The sequence below is a fragment of the Eriocheir sinensis genome, chromosome 15 (genome assembly GCF_024679095.1).
Source record: "Eriocheir sinensis breed Jianghai 21 chromosome 15, ASM2467909v1, whole genome shotgun sequence".
NCBI classification, from domain to species: Eukaryota; Metazoa; Arthropoda; class Malacostraca; order Decapoda; family Varunidae; genus Eriocheir; species Eriocheir sinensis.
The window spans coordinates 19,415,591-19,425,590 of NC_066523.1; positions in this window are offsets into that span (position 1 = coordinate 19,415,591).

Genomic DNA, 10,000 nt, shown 5'->3' on the forward strand with positions numbered 1-10,000 from the left:
CATGCAACACATCCAGCGGTATTCCAAAGGAGGAGGAAGAAAAGGAGGAACAGGAAGAGTATGTGGGCGAGGATAAAAAGGAAAAGGAGAAGGAGCAGGAAGAGTAAGTGGATGAGGATGAGGAGGAAGATGACGAAACAGAGAAAGAAAAGGAGAAGGAAAAGGAAGAGTAAGTGGATGAGGATGAGGAGGAAGATGACGAAACAGAGAAAGAAAAGGAGAAGGAAAAGGAAGAGTAAGTGGATGAGGATGAGGAGGAAGATGACGAAACAGAGAAAGAAAAGGAGAAGGAAAGGGAGAAGAAAAAATGTGACGAAATAGGAAGAGGACGAGGAGAAAAAGTCGCCCCGCTCCTCAGCTCTTCATTACGGGAGAAGTGCCACCTAATGCCCGGCTTCCGCTGGCCGCCCCGCCGTCAGCACTCCTCCTGCCCAGCGCCGCCGCGTCAGGGTGGCGGCGGGAAAGGGCGCGAGATAGTGCAGGTGTTGAGGCTCTGACAAAGACGACGCCAATGATAGTTATGTTACTACTACTATTACTAATGCTGCTGATACTACTACTACTACTACTACTACTACTACTACTACTAACTACTACAATTACTACTACTACTAACTACTACAATTACTACTACTACTACTACTACTACTAACTACTACAATTACTACTACTACTACTACTACTACTACTACTACTACTACTACTACTAACTACTACTACCAACTACTACTGCTACTAACTTCTACTACTTCTACAATTGCTACTACTACTACTACTACTACTACTACTACTACTACTACTACTATTACTACTGCTGTTAATGATAAAGACGATAATAATTATAACAAAAATAATAAAAACCAATAATAATTATAATAATAATAATAATAATGATAATAATAATAATAACAGTAACCATAACAGTAATGAGGATAATTATAATATGCATAATAATGACTAAATTCTAATGATCAGTTTCATGGGTAAATTTGCTGAGTAATCCTGGAGGGCTTTTTAGATCAGCTGATTTAATTTGGTGCTTGGGAAGTGGGTTGTGATCGAGCTCATTTTTATTAATGAGGTTTGTTGGTACTTAGGCACATGTGTGTGTGTGTGTGTGTGTGTGTGTACGTAGAAATGGAGAGATAGGTAGACAGACAGATAGATAGATAGATTGATAGACAAATGAACACACACACACACACACACACACACACACACACACACACACACACACACACACACACACACACACACACACACACACACACAGAGAGAGAGAGAGAGAGAGAGAGAGAGAGAGAGAGAGAGAGAGAGAGAGAGAGAGAGAGAGAGAGAGAGAGAGAGAGAGAGAGAGAGAGAGAGAGAGAGAGAGAGAGAGAGAGAGAGATGGACAGACGGGTTGAGTTTAGTCGTGTTAATTAGTTGTGTAAATTGTTTACTGTTCCTGTTCCTCTTTTTAATTGGACACAGCGCTCTGTGGTAATTTGATAATATTAATTTATGTTTGCTAACGGCTGCTTGTAAACTATCGTGTTGATGAGAAAGCTCAATGTTTGCTGTCGGAGCCTAATGTGTGTGTTCGAATAATGATTACTTAATGAAGCAAGGTAAATCTCCCCATCCGCACAATCAGAGGTACTACTGGAAGGATTCTAAATATTTACCTTGTTTTTTTTTCTTTAGTATATTTGCGTTAACTCGAGTTTTTTTTTTTTTATTCAAGTTTTGGCTCCCTAGCGTATCTGTGGCGGTGTTTATTTATGGTGTAACTTTGATGCTCATTTCTGGTGCGTTGTTACCCTCTTAGGCCCAGTTTCACAGTTCCCCATGACGGGTTAGTAAGCTCCCAAACCAATATCAGAGCCTTCGAAATTTCCTTGTATAGTGTCTGGTGTTTATATTTAAGTTCACAAATTTGCTGAAACTATACAGGAAAAGTCTTGTGTATTTAGTGTGGCATCGAAGACTTCACCATTTTGGATTGTAAGGAATTCTAAAGTTTGGTTCGGGCTGTTACGAAGACATTGTGCTGGACTGTGAAATCGGCTCTTTGTCTGATCACGGTTTGGGTTAAGTTAGCCTGACTGATGCGTGTGTCTGTCTGTACGTCATTATCATTCACTATCCTCATCCTCGTTATTAATACTTCCGCAGCCACGCGCAACTAAACCATATTCCGCACCCAACTTTCCCATTACCTTCCATTATTATTATTTTTCTGATGGTGATGATGATGATGGTGATGAGGCAGAGGGTGGTGATGACTACGAGTGTAATGATGCTGACCATGCTGAAAATAATGATGATCAACGTGATGCTGTAATTCATCTCGCGTCGTTTTAATTCGTTATCATGACAGGAGAGTGTCTGCGTGTGTGTGTGTGTGTGTGTGTGTGTGTGTGTGTGTGTGTGTGTACGTGGAGTGCGGCGTCATGAGATTCCTTTACGTGGCGCTAACGAGGCAGGATAGAGGAGGAGGAGGAGGAGGAAGAAGAGCAATCCTCCCCTTACTCCTTCCCCCCCACCCCTGTTTCTTTTCCACTATTCCCCTTCTTCCTCTCCACTACCCCCGCGCCCCCTCCTCCATTACTCTCCTCCTTCCCTCCTCTAACACCACCTTCCCCTTCTTCATCACCTCCTCCTCCTCTCCTTCTTTATTTACTTCTTCCCCTTCTCTTTCTTCTTACTTCCCCCTCTCGCCCTTCCATCACTCATACTCTTTGTTTCCATCCACCTCTCTTCCTCTATATTATCCACCCCATCTATTCCTTCATCATCCGCCTCCTTCCCCCCTCCTTGACTCCTCTTCCTTTTCCTCCTCCTCCTCCTCCTCCTCCTCTACTCTATCTCCAAAACTCTATTATCCTCTATATCTCGATTTTTCTTCATTTTTCTTCTCTTCTTTACTCTTTTTCATATTTTTTTACAGTAGCCAATCCAACCCCCCCCCCCCCCCCACACACACACACGCAAACAAACACACAAACAAGAAGGCAAACAATCACATTCACTACAGCAGGGTTCAGTAACCTACAAACTAAAACATCAGCGTCCAAATAAATGAATAAAATGAATTAAAAGTGATGATAATTGTAATGTGGCGCGCGTCCATTTTTATCACTAATATTAACTGGACCATCCTAGCCAGCGTACTTTTTTTTTTGGGTGCCCTGAAGTTGCCTCAATAGAAAAGAAAAAAACTTGTCACCATATGAGAATGAGGTGTTAATTTTATCACATCAAGAAGGGGGAATAGAAAATAACAACCAAAATAGATAACCTCCAAAGCACATCAACAACAAATGCGCACAGACATGACCTCCTAGCCACATCAACAACAAGTGCGCACAGACATGACCTCCTATAGGCACATCAACAACAAGTGCGCACAGACATGACCTCCTAGCCACATCAACAAGTGCGCACAGACATGACCTCCTAGCCACATCAACAACAAGTGCGCACAGACATGACCTCCCAGGCACATCAACCAAAGTGCGCACGTACATGACCTCCTAGCCACATCAACAACAAGTGCGCACGTACATGACCTCCTAGGCATATCAACAACAAGTGCGCACAGACATGAAGAAATAAGAACGAGCATTAAAAACCACGAGACGAAATAAACAAGCACGAGCCACCGATAAACTTGTCCTTCTGTTTGAGGTACCGACGGAAGAAAAAATAGTGGGTGACTTGAATACGTAAGACAGAGAGAAGTGAAAGGAAGGAACAGTGAGAGGAGAATTTGTTGTTGTTGCTGAAGTGTAGTGGAGGTAACAGTGGCGGTTGTGGTGGTGGATGTGGTTTGGTTGTGATGATGGTTATAAGGGTAATGGTGATGTTTGTGGTGGGGTAAACTGATACTGACGGATGCAACAATAACAAAAAAAGGACAATATACAAAAAAAGAGGTTAATGAAATAGGAAAATACTAAAGAATCATAAGAATCATTATGACGCAAGGTTACACACAGCAAGTTCGTCTCGTTTCTTCTCTATATTAGCATAGTAGCGTGAGGTAGAGAGGCATAGACGACCGCCGCTCCAGAGGATGTGTTGGCCTCGGAAGGGAGAAACACAAACACTCAACTCCACTTCCTCGGCTGCCACTTTCCCCTTTACTCGCCCTCCCTGACCTCACCACATTCTTGACGATGATGTGCCGTGGCTCAGAATAAAGTTCAGACACACACACACACACACACACACACACACACACACACACACACACACACACACACACACACACACAGATAATGAAGTGAGTTTTCGAATTCAGGGCAAGAGCTGATTTGTTTGTTTGATGTCTGTGTGTGTGTGTGTGTGTGTGTGTGTGTGTGTGTGTGTGTGTGTACATGAGTCTATGCGTGTTGACACCAATACAAGGAAAGATGATTATCACTAATGACTGTAATCGGATCGGGTAGCATGAGTAGCAGGGTTCGATACCATCTACGCCCCCGTATCTCCCTGCTTATGTATACACTTGCACGCATGCTGATGGCGCCCACACGACTAGGGGCGCCATCTACCGGCAACACAGGATAGCAACACAAAAGCTCGGGAGATTTGACGTCAGGGGAACAATAGGGTCGCCTTAGCAATATTTAGTCTGCTGCTGTACAATAATAGTCTATGTGTACCATTTCGTACGCATCCTTCCAATTAGTATTCATATAAGCTTCTCTGGAAAACTGAACGAAGTATAAGTATATGAATCAAAGTAAAAATGGGGAATGTTTATCTTTATTCTGACAAGCTGATTTAGTTTTGAACCTCCGCTTTTTTTCTAGAGTATTTGTTCCTGATATTAGTAAGGACAAGAATGGTGCCTTTGGAAACTAGCGAATACTGCCAGATGTATTTTTTTTATATATATATTCTCGTTGTGATCCGCATGTCTATTCCTGCATACGGTTCATTATCACTACACGGCAGATCCTCCCTTAATATTCATGTCACTGATAACTCCAAGTCGGATCTCCCCTTTGGCACGTTGCTAATGATGTCACAAGCGGCGGTGGAACGCTCCCCCTCGCGCCCGACCCTCCGCGCTGAGGCCACTGTTGACGTCAGGCCAGGGGTCGCACGGGCTGGTTCATACTGCCTACACAACAGGGTTGCCATGGTCGCTATTTTCACGCCTAATTGGGCTATTTCTGAAGAGGCTCTGAGTCTGAAGGAAAAGTATTTGAAGTCACAGGTTGTGGAATTTATCAGTGAACAGCTTCCTTCTCATGAAATAATGTTGTACCATAGAATATCAAACATATGTGCTGTCGTTTTCATGTTGGACTCTTTTTTGGCTATATTTATCATGAAAGTCCGCAGGGAACTCCAGCAGTAACGTGGCAACCCTGTACTAGATGGCTGACTGACTCCTCGTGGACGTCTGCAGCCTGCATCCACAGCGCCAAGGGCAAGGCCAAGAGCGGCTCATCCCCCTCCCCCTATCTTGCACGCCACCGGACCTTTGTTTTCAGGGCCTTGGTTGGGCTGCTAATGCCTGCTATGTGTCGTTTGTATGCCTCGGCGATAATGGTTTGCGTATTCAATAACGTCTCTCACCGGCGTGCTCCCTGAAAGGTTAAAAACGTTGCATCACCTTGAGGAGCATCCGTGTGTGGTGTGTGTGGTACTAATAACTGACCCGTCTGTCACAACAAATACTCCCAAGGTCACAAGGGAGACTATTACTCGCGTTCTCTTGAGTGTTTTTCCACGTTCATGGTGCAGAAGCCTTGTCAAAGTATCGCTGGGCTCATAAAACTAGCCATGGAAATACCCGCAACCTCCACGAAAGCCTTATCGAATGTGTGTAAGCCCCAAAACGTAAGACTATGGCTGTAGTTTCCTTTTCGCACAAACACCCACCCACCCCCACTCACACACACATCCACAGACACACACGCCATGCAGGTCCTTTTATGGTATTTCCCTTCGTCAACGTTTCCACTGTGGCCTTGTGTCAGCAGCAGCAGTGTTGTGGGTAGCGTCGGCTGATCCAGTGCTGCAGTACATGGGAACACACCAGTGATAAGATTATGTCGGCCAGCTCTAATAACACGGCTCATGCAAACAATAAAAAGAAAAAAAGTCAACGTTTCTAATTAATCTGTAACTGTCTCTCCGTCTCTCTCTCTCTCTCTCTCTCTCTCTCTCTCTCTCTCTCTCTCTCTCTCTCTCTCTCTCTCTCTCTCTCTCTCTCTCTCTCTCTCTCTCTCTCTCAGCACTCACACACACGCCAAATCAAGGAGTGGATCAGGCATCATTAGTGAAGCTCCAAGGACGATTTGGCAGAGTCACTTGAAGACGTACAGACGACGAAGGGAAGAGGAAGAGAGGAAGGGAGGGAGAAGTGATGAGATGATGCAGAACGCCGAGAGATGAGAGTGCCTGGAGAAAGGAGGACGGGAAGACAGGAGGAAGAGGTGTTAGGCTGGAGAGAGAGAGAGAGAGAGAGAGAGAGAGAGAGAGAGAGAGAGAGAGAGAGAGAGAAAGGCAGACTGAAAAATTTAATGTGTCTTCCTCTCTCTCTCTGTGTGTGTGTGTGTGTGTGTGTGTGTGTGTGTGTGTGTGTGTGTGTGTGGTTTCAGGCTCGTCTAACCTTCCGTTCTACATTGTAACACGATTAATTATGAAAAAAAAAAGATCGACCACAATTTCCTGCAGCCAGACGAGCACCGAGGCACTGAGTCATCGCCCTCGTCACTGTTTGATTGTGTTGATTCTAACTGTTTAGGCAGACCGCTGTGTTAGGGGCGAAGGGTCTGTGTGGTCTGAATTTTTTATGCAAATTTGTGCAAAACTATGTAAATATGTCTGTTTCCCTTCTCTCTCTCTCTCTCTCTCTCTCTCTCTCTCTCTCTCTCTCTCTCTCTCTCTCTCTCTGACAACGGCAAAGCAACGGTAAAACAGGAATTCCCTCACCAAGCTTCCGTTCTCAGCATCCACAAAAAAAGAACAAACACGTGAAATTTCCAAACACGTTGATTCACTCACGTAACCCCCCAAAAAATAATCTTCAAACATCCTCCTTTTCTCTCTTTTCAACCTTGACCTTCATATCGCATACATGTACCATTTGCCTCCACTTACTGACCTTTTTTTTCTTTCCTCTCCCGTTACCTATTCTTTCTCTTCTTTCTCTCCTTATGTCACCCACTTCTCGCTCTCTCATTCTCCTCGTCTTTCTCTCTCCTTCATGCTCCTCTTCTTTTTATAACACCCTTAACTTCTCTCTTTCATTCTCCTCTTCTTTCTCTCTTTCTGACACCCACAACTTCTCTCTCTCTCTCTCTCATTCTCCTCGTCTTTCTCTCTCCTTTATCTTCCTCTTCTTTCTCTTTATAACACCCATAACTTCTCTCTTTCATTCTCCTCTTCTTTCTTTCTGACACTCAACTTCTCTCTCCTTCATTTTCCTCTACGTTCTCTTTTTATGACACCCACAACTTCTCTCTCTTTCCATCTCCCTCTCTGTCATTCTCTCCCTCGCTTCGCTCTTTCCTGCTTGCATCACCGCTGTTGACGCCGGCGCTTCCACCCTCGCGCCGCCGCTGTTTATAAGGCTGCCGCTCGCCCCTTCCGTCGTCTCTCCTCGCTTCGCCTCGCCTGGCTGCCCCGCCGATGCTAGTATTTACGATCGCTTTTGGCGCCTTGACACTGCATGCTATAACGGCACCATGACCTTGAACTGCATTGCGCACGAGAGAGAGAGAGAGAGAGAGAGAGAGAGAGAGAGAGAGAGAGAGAGAGAGAGAGAGAGAGAGAGAGAGAGAGAGAGAGAGAGAGAGAGAGAAAATTCGAGAGGGACAGACAGACGAGAGGGAAAGAGACAAGGCCGAAAACCCACATCTAGATTTATTAGTTAGTTATGATGACTGATAGAAGCATTATCAGATTAGGAGGGAGGTGGAGAAAGGAAGGACACACACACACACACACACACACACACACACACACACACACACACACACACAGAGAGAGAGAGAGAGAGAGAGAGAGAGAGAGAGAGAGAGAGAGAGAGAGAGAGAGAGAGAGAGAGAGAGAGAGAGAGAGAGAGAGAGAGAGAGAGAGAGAGAGAGAGAGAGAGAGAGAGAGAGAGAGAGAGAGAAACATTCAGAAGCAAGTCCATTCCTTTCCTTGTGCTACCGTCACGCAGGAACGCAAACAATTTGGCCCGCTGTAAAGTTGGGCGTCTGTACATTTTGCTCAATTACTCTAAATGTAACCTAATCCAACCTTACTTCAGCTGACGGGGGGAGGGGGGAAGGGGGAAGGGCGGCCGAGGCGGAATTGTGCAGGGGAAGAGTAAATGCATTGAGGGCTTGCAAGGGGAATGGTGAGGATGGCGAGGAAGGGCAGAAAAGAACCATGACAATAGGTAACAGGGAAAAGAGGGGTGTATGGAAATGAAGGGGGGGCGAGAGAGGGGGCAGTGACGGGATTATATAAGGGCAGAGGACGGGGAGGGCGTGTAACTAGAGAGAGCTGGGAGAGATGAAGGGAGGAAGGAAGGGATGGATGGAGGGGAGCGAGAGAGAGGGAAAGAGGCTGGAGGCTGCGTCTGAGTGCTCGTCATAAGGGAGAGGATCAATCAGTAATAAGTAGCGGGCTTTTTTTTTTAATTAATGTTCTCTTTTTTTTTTTGCCCTTGAACTGCTTCCTCTACTGTAAAAAAAAAGATGGCGTCACTTGTAAAAATAACCTTCGTCAGCAGATGCGGGTTCAGGGATAAGGAAGGAAATAAGGAGACCAAGTATATTCCCCATAAATAAAGACACTAGAATGTGTGCCTGTTTGTATGTATGTATGGACGGAGTGATGAAAGGAGAGCTTGATATGTATGGGTGAAATGGTAAATGGTTGGTCTCTCTCTCTCTCTCTCTCTCTCTCTCTCTCTCTCTCTCCCTCTCTCTCTCTCTAAGTCGTTCATGTTGCTTATAATTTACTGTAGGCACAAAACATCATCACTTGTTGTTGTTGTTATTGTTGCGGTTGTTGTTGTTGTTGTTGTTGTTGTTGTTGTTGTTGTTGTTGTTCCTGCCTCCGAGTTACGTGCGCGCGGCCATAACTAAGATTACAAGCGGCGTCTGGCTCTTCCTCGCTGCCTTTCCCCTGACCTTCCTTCTTTCGTTTTCTCTTTCGTTAAAACTCTCCACCGCACGACCACCACCAAGCTACAGCCACAACAATGGGAACGATGTCGACAACAACAACAACAACAACAACAACGATGATGGCCTCGAAAACAACAACAACAACAACAATGGGTACAAACACAATAGCCACGAAAACAAAAACAAAACATGGTAAGAATAACAGTATTAATAATATCTACAAAAAGTACAACGATTACCATCACCTCTACGTATACTACTACTGTTACTACTACTACTACGACTACCACCACTACTACTGATTCTCTTAATGTTTCTTCAGGCGCCTCAACCATCAGCCTCGGCCTCAGCACAAGTGGCAGCGTTAGGGAAGAAGCGGGGTCTTCATTTACCGTAATACACACCACTATTCCCCTCACCTAACAGTGGGTCATCCATCTCTCCTAAGATAGATTAATGAGACGGCAGAGTGTCCCACAATATGAGGGCGGACCGGCACCTCCCACACGATACTAAGGAGGGAGGGAAGGAGCGCGAGATAGATGGAAGAGGAGGCAAGAAGGGCTGGAGGAGAGGGCAGCAGGAGGAGGAGGAGGAGGAGGAGGAGGAGGAGGAGGAGGAGGAAGAGGAGGAGGCTGGCTGGCTTGGAGAGAGTGAGGTGAAAGGAAAGGAGGGATGGAGACAGACAGGAAGGAAGAAACTGAAGCAGCAGGGAAGCAGGAGAGAGAGAGAGAGAGAGAGAGAGAGAGAGAGAGAGAGACAGCAGGCTTAGTCATTTCCTTCCATCAGTGTGTGTGTGTGTGTGTGTGTGTGTGTGTGTGTGTGTGTGTGTGTGTGTGTGTGTGTGTGTGTATAAAAATAAAGCTACA